This window comes from Mesoplodon densirostris, chromosome 5, assembly GCF_025265405.1.
Source record: "Mesoplodon densirostris isolate mMesDen1 chromosome 5, mMesDen1 primary haplotype, whole genome shotgun sequence".
NCBI lineage: Eukaryota > Metazoa > Chordata > Mammalia > Artiodactyla > Ziphiidae > Mesoplodon > Mesoplodon densirostris.
The window spans coordinates 98,488,886-98,503,431 of record NC_082665.1 but is presented as its reverse complement, the minus strand read 5'-3'; the positions used below and the strand labels follow the sequence as shown (position 1 = coordinate 98,503,431).

The 14,546-nt window shown below is 34.5% G+C and overlaps 1 protein-coding gene across 9 annotated transcripts in view; it reads right to left on the bottom strand.

The window, feature by feature from the left end:
* NAALADL2 (N-acetylated alpha-linked acidic dipeptidase like 2) overlaps positions 1-14,546 on the bottom strand; it is a 1,531,400-nt gene that overhangs the window by 378,649 nt on the left and 1,138,205 nt on the right. The gene's annotated exons all lie outside the window — the stretch shown is intronic.

Sequence of the window (14,546 nt, the reverse complement as noted above, 5' to 3'; positions counted from 1 at the left end):
AGATAAACCTATGCATATATGGTCACCTTATCTTTGATAAAGGAAGCAGGCATATACAGTGGAGAAAGGACAGCCTCTTCAATAAGTGGTGCTGGGAAATCTGAACAGGTACATGTAAAAGTACGAGATTAGATCACTCCCTAACACCATACACAAACATAAGCTCAAAATGAATTAAAGACCTAAATGCAAGGCCATACACTATCAAACTCTTAGAGGAAAACATAGGCAGAACACTCCATGACATAAATCACAGCAAGATCCTTTTTGACCCATCTCCTAGAGAAATGGAAATAAAAACAAAAGTAAACAAATAGGACCTAATGAAACTTCAAAGCTTTTGGACAGCAAAGGAAACCAAGAACAAGATAAAAAGACAACCCTCAGAATGGGAGAAATTATTTGCAAATGAAGCAACTGACAAAGGATTAATCTCCAAAATTTACAAGCAGCTCATGCAGCTCAATAACAACAACAAAAAAAGAAACAAACCAATTTAAAAATGGGCAGAAGACCTAAATAGACATTTCTCCAAAGAAGATATACAGACTGCCAACAAATACATGAAAGAATACTGAACATCATTAATCATTAGAGAAATGCAAATCAAAACTTCAATGAGATATCATCTCAAACCAGTCAGAATGGCCATCATCAAAAATTCTAGAAACAATAAATGCTGGAGAGGTTGTGGAGAAAAGGGTACACTTTCACTGCTGGTGGGAATGTGAATTGGTACAGTCACTATGGAGAACAGTATGGAGGTTCCTTAAAAATCTATAAATAAAGCTACCATACAAACCAGCAATCCCACTACTGGGCATATACCCTGAGAAAACCATAATTCAAAAAGAGTCATGTACCAAAATGTTCATTGTAGCTCTATTTACAATAGCCTGGGGATGGAAACAACCTAAGTGTCCATTGACAGATGAATGGATAAAGAACATGTGGCACACATATACAATGGAATATTACTCAGCCATAAAAAGAAATGAAATTGAGCTATTTGTAATGAGGTGGATGGACCTAGAGTCTGTCATACAGAGTGAAGTAAGTCAGAAAGAGAAAGACAAATACTGTATGCTGACACATATTTATGGAATTTAAGAAAAAAAATGTCATGAAGATCCCAGGCGTAAGACAGGAATAAAGACACAGACCTACTAGAGAATGGACTTGAGGATATGGGGAGGGGGAAGGGTAAGCTGGGACGAAGTGAGAGAGTGGCTTAGACATACATACACTACCAAATGTAAAATAGATCGCTAGTGGGAAGCAGCCACATAGCACAGGGAGATCAGCTGCGTGCTTTGTGTCCACCTAGGGGGGTGGGATAGGGAGGGTGGGAGGGAGAGAGGCACAAGAGGGAAGAGATTTGGGAACATATGTATATGTATAACTGATTCACTTTGCTATAAAGCAGAAACTAACACACCAGTGTAAAGCAATTATACTCTAATAAAGATGTAAAAAAAAAAAATCCACCTGCCAATGCAGGAGACACGGGTTCAATCCCTGGTCTGGGAAGATCCCACATGCCGCCGAGCAACTAATCCCATGAGCCACAATTACTGAAGCCCATCCACCCTTGAGCCCATGCTCTGCAACAAGGGAAGCCACCACAATGAAAAACCTGCGCACCACAATGAAGAGTAGTTCCCACTCGCCACAACTAGAGAAAGTCCACACGCAACAACGAAGACCCAATGCAGCCAAAAATAAATAAACAAAATAAAATGAATAAATAAAATTTTTAAAAAAGAAATAAATACATGTATCTATCACATTTGCTCATTAAATACCAATTATATTTACCTTTTGAGTGCTCTCTATTTCTCCCTGCAGATCATTTCCTTTCAGTGTGAAGAAATTATTTCAACATTTCTGCATGGGAAAGAGTTAAGGGTTAACTCAGCTGGTCTGGTGTCTTCAAGTCTAGCACATTCCCCAAAAGGCTGGCCTTTAAGACTGGGCTTTGGCCACTGCTGAGAGATGAGATCTGAGCCCTTGGAATGGTCCACCTGCCAAGAGTGTTTTTGTATGTCTGAGGTCTCAAGTCATAACTATTAGAGTTTATGCTAACAATGCATTTCTCGCAGTTAATCTTTCATGCTTCCAGCCTCTTGGTGTCCTACTCTGTGCTCTCCGTGAAGGCCTATGGGGAAGAATCGTTGGCTGATTCTGGCTCCGTGGCTGAGGCTGTAGGGATTCTAAGTCATCATGACATCCCAAGGGGGTCTGTTAAAAGTTCATTAGAAGTTTTTCTGATCTCTCTTTACCCATGATACCTCTTCATCTTGTCATTCTGCCATAAGTCCTAGGAAGAACTCATCGCTTTCTGGATTTCAGTTTATTTAGGCTTATTTGCATCTCAGACCTCTAAAATATTTTTTGAAACTACACTTTTGTAACCTGTCTCACTTATTCCCATTTTAGGGTGGGAGCAATGGTCACCTGCAACTTTTTACATTTTAAGTGGAAGCAAAAGTCCTATATGCATGCTTTACTTAATAAAAACAGGACATGTAAGAAACATAGTATCTATCCACTTATTTATTCATTTAAGATATAGTATTGAATGGTCTCTACTTGCCAGATACAGCATTGAACAAAACAGTCCAAATTCTCTACTTTCAAGGAGTTTACATTCTACTGCAGGAAAGAGGTAATAAACAAAACTGTTAGTTATATAATATGTTAATAAGTGCTAGAGAGAAAAATATAGAGGTATAAGGAGATATAAAATGTCAGGATGGTGTTTCATATTTAAATATTGAGGGCCAGGAATTTCTAACTCAGAAGGTGATGGGAGTAAAGATCTGAAGGAAAAGATAATGCTTCAAATCTATGACCCCTTTGAACCAGAAAACTGTGTATTGGACAGTTGTGTCTGTCTATATCTTAGGAACTTCTCTGTGATGTACACTGTTGTTCACCCAACCTTCCAACAATGCAATCCTCTCCTCGTACAATCAGGGACAGACAACATAAATTAAACAGCAATATAGATATTACCACGCTTGATGATCATATTTGCAAATAATAAAAAAAGGATGTTAAAACACAATGCTGTGAAAGACTGTATACAAGAATAGGCTCTCCAGTATACTTCTGTGATGTTATAAACTAATATTCTTTGACCCAGAAGTTTCATATTTTGGAATTGATTCTAGGAAAGTGTAAAACACTGCAGATTGGCTACTGCATTACTAGACTGGAAAGTTGTTGATCACTTTACAACTTGCTGAGACTTAGCTGCCATGTGCACATGCATGTGTGGAATTAGTAAGGTGAACATAAGACAGTGTCTTTCTACTGTGATAGGATAGTCACAGAGGTGTGGGCTCTCACTGCATCCCTGCTAATTAACGCACAATATTTCCTGTATTTTATGCCTGAGGCAATGTTGTTCTAAAGCCAATGACTTAGCTTGCTGGATCTTAGTAGAAATACTGGGTTCTACAGTGAGCACTTTGTGCAGTAGCTTCTTGATCCCTAAGCTTTCTGATCATACAGAGGTAGCAATGCCCTTGGAAGGTCACTATGACCATGCTGTTCTCTGAGTCATGCCTGGAAGACCTACAGGTGGCTCTCACAGCCCTTGCAAAAACTTCGTAACAACTAATTCCCTATCAAAACCTACTTCTGCTTAAAAAGAATGCCTTCTGTTACTACAATTGTCTAATGATTGATAAAGCAACTCTTTGGAAAAGGGCAAGAGGTTTGTACAACTATTTGTATAATAGAATGGTAAGCAATTAAAAAAAACTTTAAACAATATGTAAAAGTTAAAAAATAGGGAATTGGTTAGCAAATGATAATATATCTATGTAATGAAATAATATACATTCATTAATTAAATTTATTTTGAAAAAATTCAAACCTACAGAGAAGTTGTAAGTATATTACAATGAATTTCCCTATATTTACTTTCATCTATATTCACTCATGTACCAATGATATTACTATATATATTTGGAAATGTAAGCTATTTATCATCTATTGAGAGTAAAAATGCAGACAGTTTCCTCTTGGTAACAATATATCTACATACATTACACAAAGAAAAATATTCTCAGTAGTTTTCTCTGGATAGTAAAATTATAGATTATTAAGTACATTTTTATTTTTGTCCATATATAGTTGATAATCTGTCTACAAAGAACACAATAAGCTAATAAAAGGAGCTACATTAGTTCTCAGGGAATCCTTTGTAATGTACATAGTTCTTTTATCAAATTCCTATTTCTAGGATAGAGTGAAAATGTCAATCACCCTTGTGGATCTTTACCAAGCTAGAGCATATAAAGTCCTTTGAGATCACACAATACCTTATTATTTTCCTAACCAATAACTACCTACTGAATATTATTGAAATATGCTTAATATTTTGGATGATACTCTAAATACAGCTAGAAAAATGTCATTTTATTTCAAAGATGATTGAACTTCAAGTACAACATAATTTATAAATTAATATCCTTCATTCAATTTCTGAAATTTTCAAACTAAATAATTCTGGATTACTTTCCTTGAAAAAGGGTGCTGGGGAAAGGGTACTAGTTTTGATGTTGTGATTCTAAAATTGCTTTTCTTTATAATCCTCTCTAGCGTCACATCTATTTCAATTTTACATCTAAGCTACTGCCATCTTTAACTCTTTTTGTAGTTACCATTGACTGCCACAGATAAAGGACCTGGAGCTGCTTCAGGGTGACATGGTTATCACAGATGAATATCTACAGCTACCCTCCATGTTTATTTATTTAGACTGCCTCAGAAAACAGGTGTAAACATCAAGACTGAACTTAAAATTGTCATGGTCTCTTATATTCACCAACTGTTATTATACATGGCTTAGAGACGTATGGCCAAAATTTGTAAAGGCACAACACAGATAAGTAAACAATAAACATGAAAGCTAACAACCTAGAAACCAGCAGAGCTTAGGAAACCAATTGCAGGTTCTCATATATTATGATGCCAAATTAACAAATAAATAAGTAAATACAAAAATAAATAAAGGATGATTTCACAAGTTAATTATTATATAAATTAAGACTGGCTGGAACAGCAATGCATAAAAATGTTTGATCCCCCTTCACAACACCTGCACAGTGTTTGAGCACCTTAAGATAATTTATCCTATTTGAGAATTCTTCCTTAGGCTGAATTTAAATGATTTCTCTACTCCTTGAAGACACACAGGAAATTGCTATAATGGCCCTCAGGAGGATTGTTGTTTCAGGGTTAAAATAACTTAATTTCTTCTGCTGTTCAATTTCTTTTATCACCCTGGTCTTAAAATTATAATTTTGCAACTAAAAATATAGTTAACAGTAGTAACTGTGAGGAGATTAGTGTCAAATTGTATGATACTTAAGGCTAAAAATTTGCAGGTGAAATTCCAGATCAAAGGGAAGGAATAATCAATGCCTTCAAGTCTTATCAGCACTGTATATAGAAGTGCATTTCTGAAAAAGTGTATGCAAATTGTAAATCTTGCCATTTGAAGAAATCCATTTTCAAAGTGAAGAGATTGAATACTTATGTAAGTTTCTGTTAAAATTACAACTTTCAGGTGCATATAGTGTTTGCTTAAAGCAGCAACTGTGGCCATTTTCACAAGATGCCTGTAGGAAAAATGTTCCAGAATAAAACAAGTTTGGGAAATGATGTATATACATTTTTACAACACACACTGGAAAATACTAGTTTAAAGCAAAGTTCATTTACATACTATTTGTTTAAGCATTTATTTATCATTACTATTATATTATATCAAATTCCTTTTGTTTCAGAGAACCATTTTTTTTCAGTCAAAATATTTATGTTACTTTTACCAAGATCCTATTTAGATTTTTCATTTTATATTTCTTTCTTTCAAATTTTTAAATTGTATATATTTAAAATGTACAAATTAATGATGTGATGTATATATATATATATATATACGCACACACATATAGACAAACACACACATTGTAGAATGATTACTAAGATCAAGATAATTAACGCATCCATCACCTCACATAGTTAGTATAGAAAACTTTGGTGTGTGTGATGAGAATGCTTAAGAACTATGCTCAAAAACATTTAAGCATACGATACTGTATTATTAACTACAATCACCATGCTGTATATTAGATCCTCAGAATTTACTCTTCTTATAATTGAAAATTTGTGCCTTTGACCTACATCACCCCATTTCCCCCTTTCTGTAGAACCTGACAACCACCACTTTATTCTTTTGTTTTCATGAAATCTTTTTTTTTTAAGATTCCTCATATAAGTGATACCAAAGAATATTTGTCATTCTCCTTCTAGCTTATTCACTTAGCAAAATGCCCTCCACACTGATCCATGCTATTGCAAATGGAAGGATTTCTTTCTTTTCTATAGTTCAATCATACTCAATTTTTCATATATTACATTTTTAAAAATCCATTATAATATATACTACATTTTTTAAAAATCCATTCATCTGTTGATGTACACTGAGGTTGTTTTCATATCTTGGCTACTGTGAATAATGCTTATGAATGTGGGTGTGCACATATCCTTTGGAGATACTGATTTCATTTATTGGATATATACCCAGAATGGGATCACTAGATCATATGGTAGTTTAATTTTTAATGTTTTGAGGAACTACCTTACTGATTTCCATAATGGCTATATCATTTTAATTCCACCACTAGCATATAAGGGTTCCATTTTCTCCACATCCTCACCAACATTTATTGTCTCTTGTCTTTTTTATAATAGCCACCCTAACAAGTGTGAGCAGATATCTCATTTTGGTTTCAATTTTCATTTCCCTGATGATTAGTGATGTTGAGCACCTTTTCATATACCTATTGGCTATTTGTATGGTTTCTTTGGAAAAAAGGTATATTCAGGTCCTCTGCCCATTTGTAATTGGATTATTCACTTTTGTGCTCTTGAGTTTTATGGGTTCTTTATATATTTAGGATATTAACTCCTTATCAGATATGTAGTTTACAACTACTTTATTCCATTTCTCTAGGTTGTTTTTCAATTTACTGACTGTTCCCTTTGCTCTGCAGAGGCTCTTTAATGTAGTTCCTTCCACTCATTTATTTTCAGTTTTTTTGCCTATGCTTTTGATGTCTTATCCAAGAAATTATTGCCAAGATCAATGTCAAGGATTTTTTACCTATGTTTTCTTTTAGGATTTTCATAGTTTCATGTTTTACATTTAAGTCTTTGATCCGTTTTGAGTTAATTTTTATGAGTGGTGTTAAGATAGGGGTCCAACTTCATGTTTTTGTATTTGGATATCCTATTTTCCCAACACCATTTATTGAAGAGAGTGTTTTTCCTCATTACATGTTTTTAGCAGTCTTGTCAAAAATTAAATTACCATATATAAATGGGTTTTTGTCTGGACTCTATTCTGTTCCACTGGTCTATGGGCCTGTTTTTATGCAAGTACCACATTATTTTGATTACTATAGCTTTATAGTCTGGCTAGAAATCAGGCAGTGTGATGCCTCTGGCCTTATTCTTCTTTCTCAGTATTGCTTTGACTATTTGGTGTCTCTTGTGGTTCCATACAAATATAGGATAGTTTTTCTTTTTCGGTGAAAAATGTCACTTGAATTTTGATAGGTATTGCATTAACTCTGTGGATCACTGTAGGTATTATGGACATTTTAACAATACTAATTCTTCCAATCCAAGAACATCAAATATCTTTCTATTTAGTTGTGTATTCTTCCATCTTTTTCATCAAGGTCTCATGGTTTTCAGTGTACAGGTCTTTCATCTCTTTGGTTAAATTTATTTCTAAGTATTTTATTGTTTTTGATGCTATCCTAAATTACATTACTTTTAAAATTACTCTTTCAGATAAATTGTTGTTAGTGTACAGAAAAAAATTATTTTGTTAAAGAACCAAGCAAAACATTCAATCCAAAATATTAACAATATTTTGCTAATACGATACAAAATTGCTTGATTAAGATACCACTTAATAAAGAGAAACAGCAAGCCAAGGAATGGAAACAACCTAAGGGTTCACTGATGGATGAATGGATAAAGAAGATGTGGTATATATGTAACAGAGAAGAACAAACCTGATTTCATACTGGATCAATTCTTTTAGCTCTACCCCTTGTCCTCCGTTGCCTGTGCTTAGTCATGCTGACTCTGCACCTTTGTAAAAGAATGTTGCCTATAGCCTGAAATAACACATGATGGCCCTTCTCAAGGCACTGATCTTAAAAGGTACAACTTTTCCATTATTATAGAGATAAAAAGTTGCAGAATAGAAAATAACAATTTTCTTGTTGAAGGTTTATAGGAACATTGTGATCAGCTGCAAGAACAAAGAAGTTTACAACAACCAACCATACCCCTTCCCCTTTTAGTTAAAAAGAAGGCTAAATTCTAATTCAGGGAAGATGGTTCTTTGGGACGTGAGTCCACTGTTTTCTCAATTTGCTGACTTTTCAAATAAAGTCACTATTCCTTGCCCCAACAACACATCTCTCAATTTATCGGCCTGTCATGCAGCAAGCAGTATGTGCTTGGACTTGGTAACATATATACAAAATGGAATACTACTCAACCACGAAAAGAATAAAATCATGCCATTTCTGACAACATGGATAAAATTTGAAGATATTATGCTAAGTGGAATAAGTCAGAGAAAGATAAATACCATATGATTTCATCCATATGTTGAATCTAAAAGGACAAAATGAACAAACAAAATAAAATAAAAACAAACTCACAGATACAGAGATGAGATCAGTGGTTACTAGAGGGGAAGAAGGTTCATGGGTGGGCAAAATGAGTGAAGGGGGCAACTGTATGGGAACAGATGACAACTAGATTTGAGTAGTGATCACTTTGTAGTACATACAAATGTTGAATTATAATGTTGCACATCTGAAATTTATGAAATAAAAGAGAGAGAAAGAAAAGCAACAAAGAAATAGAAAAAGCCATAACTTACTCAATTTATCAAAGGTAAGCATGTGCTAATAGATAGTAAAATTATCCCAATACTTATACTTAAAAAGGTGGTTTCTTCATCTTTACTCATTAGAGAAATGCAAATCAAAACTACAATGAGATATCATCTCACACCAGTCAGAATGGCCATCATCAAAAAATCTAGAAACAATAAATGCTGGAGAGGGTGTGGAAAAAAGGGAACACTCTTGCACTGCTGGTGGGAATGTGAATTGGTACAGCCACTATGGAGAACAGTATGGAGGTTCCTTAAAAAACTACAAACAGAACTACCATATGACCCAGCAATCCCACTACTGGACATATACCCTGAGAAAACCATAATTCAAAAAGAGACATGTACCAAAATGTTCATAGCAGCCCTATTTACAATAGCCCTGAGATGGAAACAACCTAAGTGTCCATCATCGGATGAATGGGTAAAGAAGATGTGGCACATATATACAATGGAATATTACTCAGCCATAAAAAGAAATGAAATTGAGCTATTTGTAATGAGGTGGATGGACCTAGAGTCTGTCATACAGAGTGAAGTAAGTCAGAAAGAGAAAGACAAATACTGTATGCTGACACATATATATGGAATTTAAGAAAAAAAAAATGTCATGAAGAACATAGGGGTAAGACAGGAATAAGACACAGACCTACTAGAGAATGGACTTGAGGATATGGGGAGGAGGAAGGGTAAGCTGTGACAAAGTGAAAGAGCGGCATGGACATATATACACTACCAAACGTAAGGTAGATAGCTAGTGGGAAGCAGCCGCATAGCACAGGGAGATCAGCTCGGTGCTTTGTGACCGCCTGGAGGGGTGGGATAGGGAGGGTGGGAGGGAGACACAAAAGGGAGGGGATATGGGAACATATGTATATGTATAACTGATTAAATTTGTTATAAAGCAAAAAATAAAAAAAGAAAAAAGAAAAAAAGGTGGTTTCTTGTAAAAGCATGAATCCATGTTTTTTTACATTAATGTCATTACTCATAAAAATCCTACATAAAATGTCATGTGTCAGAATGGCAAAGCATTATTATCATGGTTGCTATACAGTTGATTAACTGATGACATAAGTGGTAGGTTTTTAAAACATATTAAATATCAGATGGGAAAAATAATTCATCAGAGTTTTATTTCTTTTTAAATGATAAAGTATAGTGTTCTGCACTAAAGATGCCATGTAATTGAAATTGAAACAATTTTATGCAACTTGTAAACAACAATGATTTACTAATACCTCTCCTGAGTAAAATGACCATTCTTTTGAGTCTTATAGAGGTCTAGTGTCCAAAAAGTCACAGACAAAAAGTAAGTCAGCTAAAGCCATTAAGAATGTGATATTAATTTTGATTGCATAAATGTGTTCAAACTAAATTTGTTAATACCTCAATTTGTTTGCACTGCTCCTTGTCTATATAGTCCACATATTTAAGTCAACTGCCTTCTGAAATTCAGAGTTTTAGCCAGAATCGCAATAAGACTTCCCTTGATATCTAGATTTAAATAAAAAGAGATTTACAAATTGTCAGTGTATACTGAACAGAAAACATTGTAAAACAGTAATAAACTGGAGGGATTGCTTGGTTTTAACAAAAAGTAAAGCCTCATAAACCTAGGAGATAGATAAACCTGCCAATAGAATCACAATTTTAAATGTGAGACTTTATTGAAGTGGTAAATTAGTGTAAAAAACGGTTTTAAATCAGTTTATTAGTCTTTATGGTCACTTAAGTTGACTACCTATAGTAGAAGCAGCAGAAAGAAAGATAAAGTAGAATCCACTGAAAAGAGTTGGATTTCATAGTGAACAAGAGAGTACAAAAAATCTCTCCTTAAAAAATAAAAGATAAGAATAAATGAAAATTATGCCATGAGTCATAAAAGACAAGTCAGTACAAAAATGTTTCAAAGTCTATGTTAATTTTATATTTTAAAGCAAGCAGAATAGAAAGTAAGTTTCATTTCAGTACTCTGCACTAAAATTATCAACAACAAAGAGAGAAAAAGAATATACAACTATTTTAATTCCACCACCCTATTTTCTGTATTCTACCACCCTGCATTTTGGTCAGTAATACGGATTAAATTATGTCTTCACAAAATTAAGAGGTTGAAGTCTAAACACCAACGTAATTGTACTTGGAGATAGGGCCTTTAAGAAGGTAATTAAGGTTGGTGTGCACAGAGAAAAGGCCATTTGAGGACACAGTGAGAAGGTGGCTGGCTGCAAACCAAGGAAAGAGGCTTCAGGAAAATCTATACTACCTGCAACTTATCTTGGACTTCCAACCTCTAGAACTGTGAGAAAATAAAATTTTGTTTTTTAAGGCACCCAGCCTACGGTATTTTTTATGGCTGCCCTAGAAAACTAGGGCTATTTTTTTTAAATTCTAGCATGTATATGCATATCATCAAGATAAAAACTATTCATTAATAACTCAGTTATTTGAAAGTCAGTCTTCTCTTAACTCAAGAAATGAACCAACAGGTTCTGGGTCTAAAATATCTGTCATGCATTGTTTTTAAATTCTATAGAACAGTGGCATGGTCAGGCAGAAGGTAAACCTGCACTGCAGCAGTCAGTAACAACCACACAAGTCCCACAACAGACATAGCTGTGGCAGACGAGTACCCTTCAACACAAGGGAAAGAGAGCAGATGCTTAACAATATGGCACTTGATTTGAGGAAGGAAATGGAAATGGACATCAGTTTGTGTGACCTGAAAAGAAACACTGGTAGTTCAGTAAAAGGGGAGTTTGTTTACACAATCAAAATATTGAGATTTGAAAAGACAGATTCTAAGTACATTCAAATTTTGTGCCATTGTTATGTAACACATAATTTTGAATTAAATCAATCACATTATTTCTTTCTTGTGTATTCCAGTATCCATATATCACATTCACCCCTATATTTTAGCTAGTTATGCATGTCTTAGATTCATGATAAAATCATAAACTCCTGGGCAACAGGGGCAGTCCATCTGCTTATTATGTGTCCTACACACCTAAAGCAACGTTGTACACAGTACAAATATTTATTCTCTATAAATATTTATCACATAATAGAGCTCTGCAACAGACAATGAAGTCATAGTGTAGTTTGGTTCTGGGCTCAATGCTCTAATGAATTTAGTTGAAATGAAATATATGTAGGCAGTTTTGGGTATATAAAAAAAGAAAACATATTTAAAAACCCCATAAAAATATAATTTTGCTACATTTTCAGACTTTAAAAAAAAATCACTGTCTAACCTGTGGACAGTTTTACAATATTGATGCGATCATTTGGTTTTGATCAGGTTTGCAAGCTTCTAGCAGATGCTTCAAAAGCAACATTTAAGCAGAATATATCTAGATTGACCACTTTCATATGTATGAATGCTCCAGGCTTCCTCAAAATGACCTCTTAGAGATTTCACCACAATTTACTTGAGAGTTACAGAACACTGACTAATACATGGATGATCAAATTCTGCTTTTCTAAAGGCAAAATCAATACCTTCTGTGATTTATGAAAGATTTCAAAAATAAAGGTAAAATAGCAATATGTATAGAGAGAGGTGCATGTGCTTGTGTTGCATCCTAATGTTTAAAACTATTTGGGGAGAAATCTTATCTTTAATTTCATAACCTACTTTGTATAAAGGCAGTTGTGTTTCATTAATAAAAAGCCATTGACTTTATATCCTTTACTATATATTTAATGGGTCAGTGGAAATTGTTCTATTCCTTACTCATTCAGGGGACCTGGGTACTTCATTCATCTCTACAGAACATCCTATAGTCCCCAGAAGAATGAAAAGCACACATATGAAGTAAGCATTCAAATATTTGTGAACAGGATGGATTATAAACATTTATAATGCTCCTTAAACATCAATACTAGATTAAACTGAGTTCACCATGTTCTATATAAGATATTAGAACAATAAATGCTGTATAGAAGATATACATAAGAAAAATTAACAAAAATTAATAAAGTGATTAACAAGAGAGTGAAAAGTCACACCACAGACCGGGAGAATAATTCACAATATATAACCAACAAAAGACCTGTATCGAGAATGTATAAAGAACTCTTACAATCTGATAAGAAAAACAGTATGTCAGAAGGTGTTCAATATTAGTAATCATCAGACAAATTAAAACTAAAACCCCCAAATATACCACCATACACTCATGAGGATGATAATACCAAATGTTGGGGATGACATGGAGCAACTAGGACGTTCATACATTCATGCTAGTGGTAGTGTCATAAGTACAAGTACTTTGGAAACTCTTGGGCAGTATCTACTAAAGTTAAACACACATCTACCTGGTGACCTAGCAATATCACTTCTAGGTAAATACCCAAGAAAAATGAGTGCACCCATTCTACCAATACATGAGAAAAATCATAGCAACTAACTCATTATAGCTGAAAATTGGAAACAATCTCCACATCCAAATAACCACCAACCATGGAGAAAAAATTAGGAGATTCACATCTCAATCTCTTAAGTACCATGTAGATGAGTTTTTTTCTAACTAAAAAGTTAATTTCTGAATATTTTAATAGATTTTTATCAAAAATCCTTTGTTTCATATGACTGACGTACGTTTTTTGATGTCTATAATGCACACTTTAACATTACCATTATAGGAAAATATTTTAAAATTATTTCCCTGTATTTTGCAGTATAAAATGTAAATACAAAGTAAAATATTAATATGAAATGAATATTTTCACAGAAAGAGAGGTAATTTATTATTTAAAATATATATATTCATTTCTTAAATGGAACTCTTAAAAGAAATATTAATATTCATTATATACTCGGTGAGTTTTTAAATTCTAAAATTTATAAGCTAATATTAAGTGAACTAATTATTTCTATTTCTGTAAAAATATTTGCCACACCAAGGGGACAGAAAAGCATATTCACAACAGTAAGAAAATTACGAGAAAAAATTGACCATATAAAAACACTGGGACACCAACCTTCAAGATGGTGGAGGAGTAACGTGGAGATCACCTTCCTCCCCAGAAATGCATCAAATACCATCTACACGTGGAACAGCTCCTACAGAACACCCACTAAACGCTGGCAGAAGACCTCAGACTTCTCAAAAAGCAAGAAACTCCCCACATACCTGGCCATGTGGCTGACACGGCCCTTGCAGACTTAGATCATGCCTTAAAACACTTAGGGGGACTTTCTTGGTGGTGCAGTGGTTAAGAATCCGCCTGCCAATGCAGGGGACACGGGTTCAAGCCCTGGTCCGGGAAGATCCCACATGCCGAGGAATAATTAAGCCCGTGTGCCACAACTACTGAGACTGTGCTCTAGGGCCTGTGAGTCACAACTACTGAGCCCACATGTCACAACTACTGAAGTCCATGTGCCTAGAGCCCACGATCTGCAACAAAGAGAAGCCACCACAATGAGAAGCCTGCATGCAGCAACGAAAAGTAACCCCTGCTTGCCGCAACTAGAGAAAGCCCACAGCAACTAGAGAAAGCCCACACACAGCAACAAACACCCAATGCA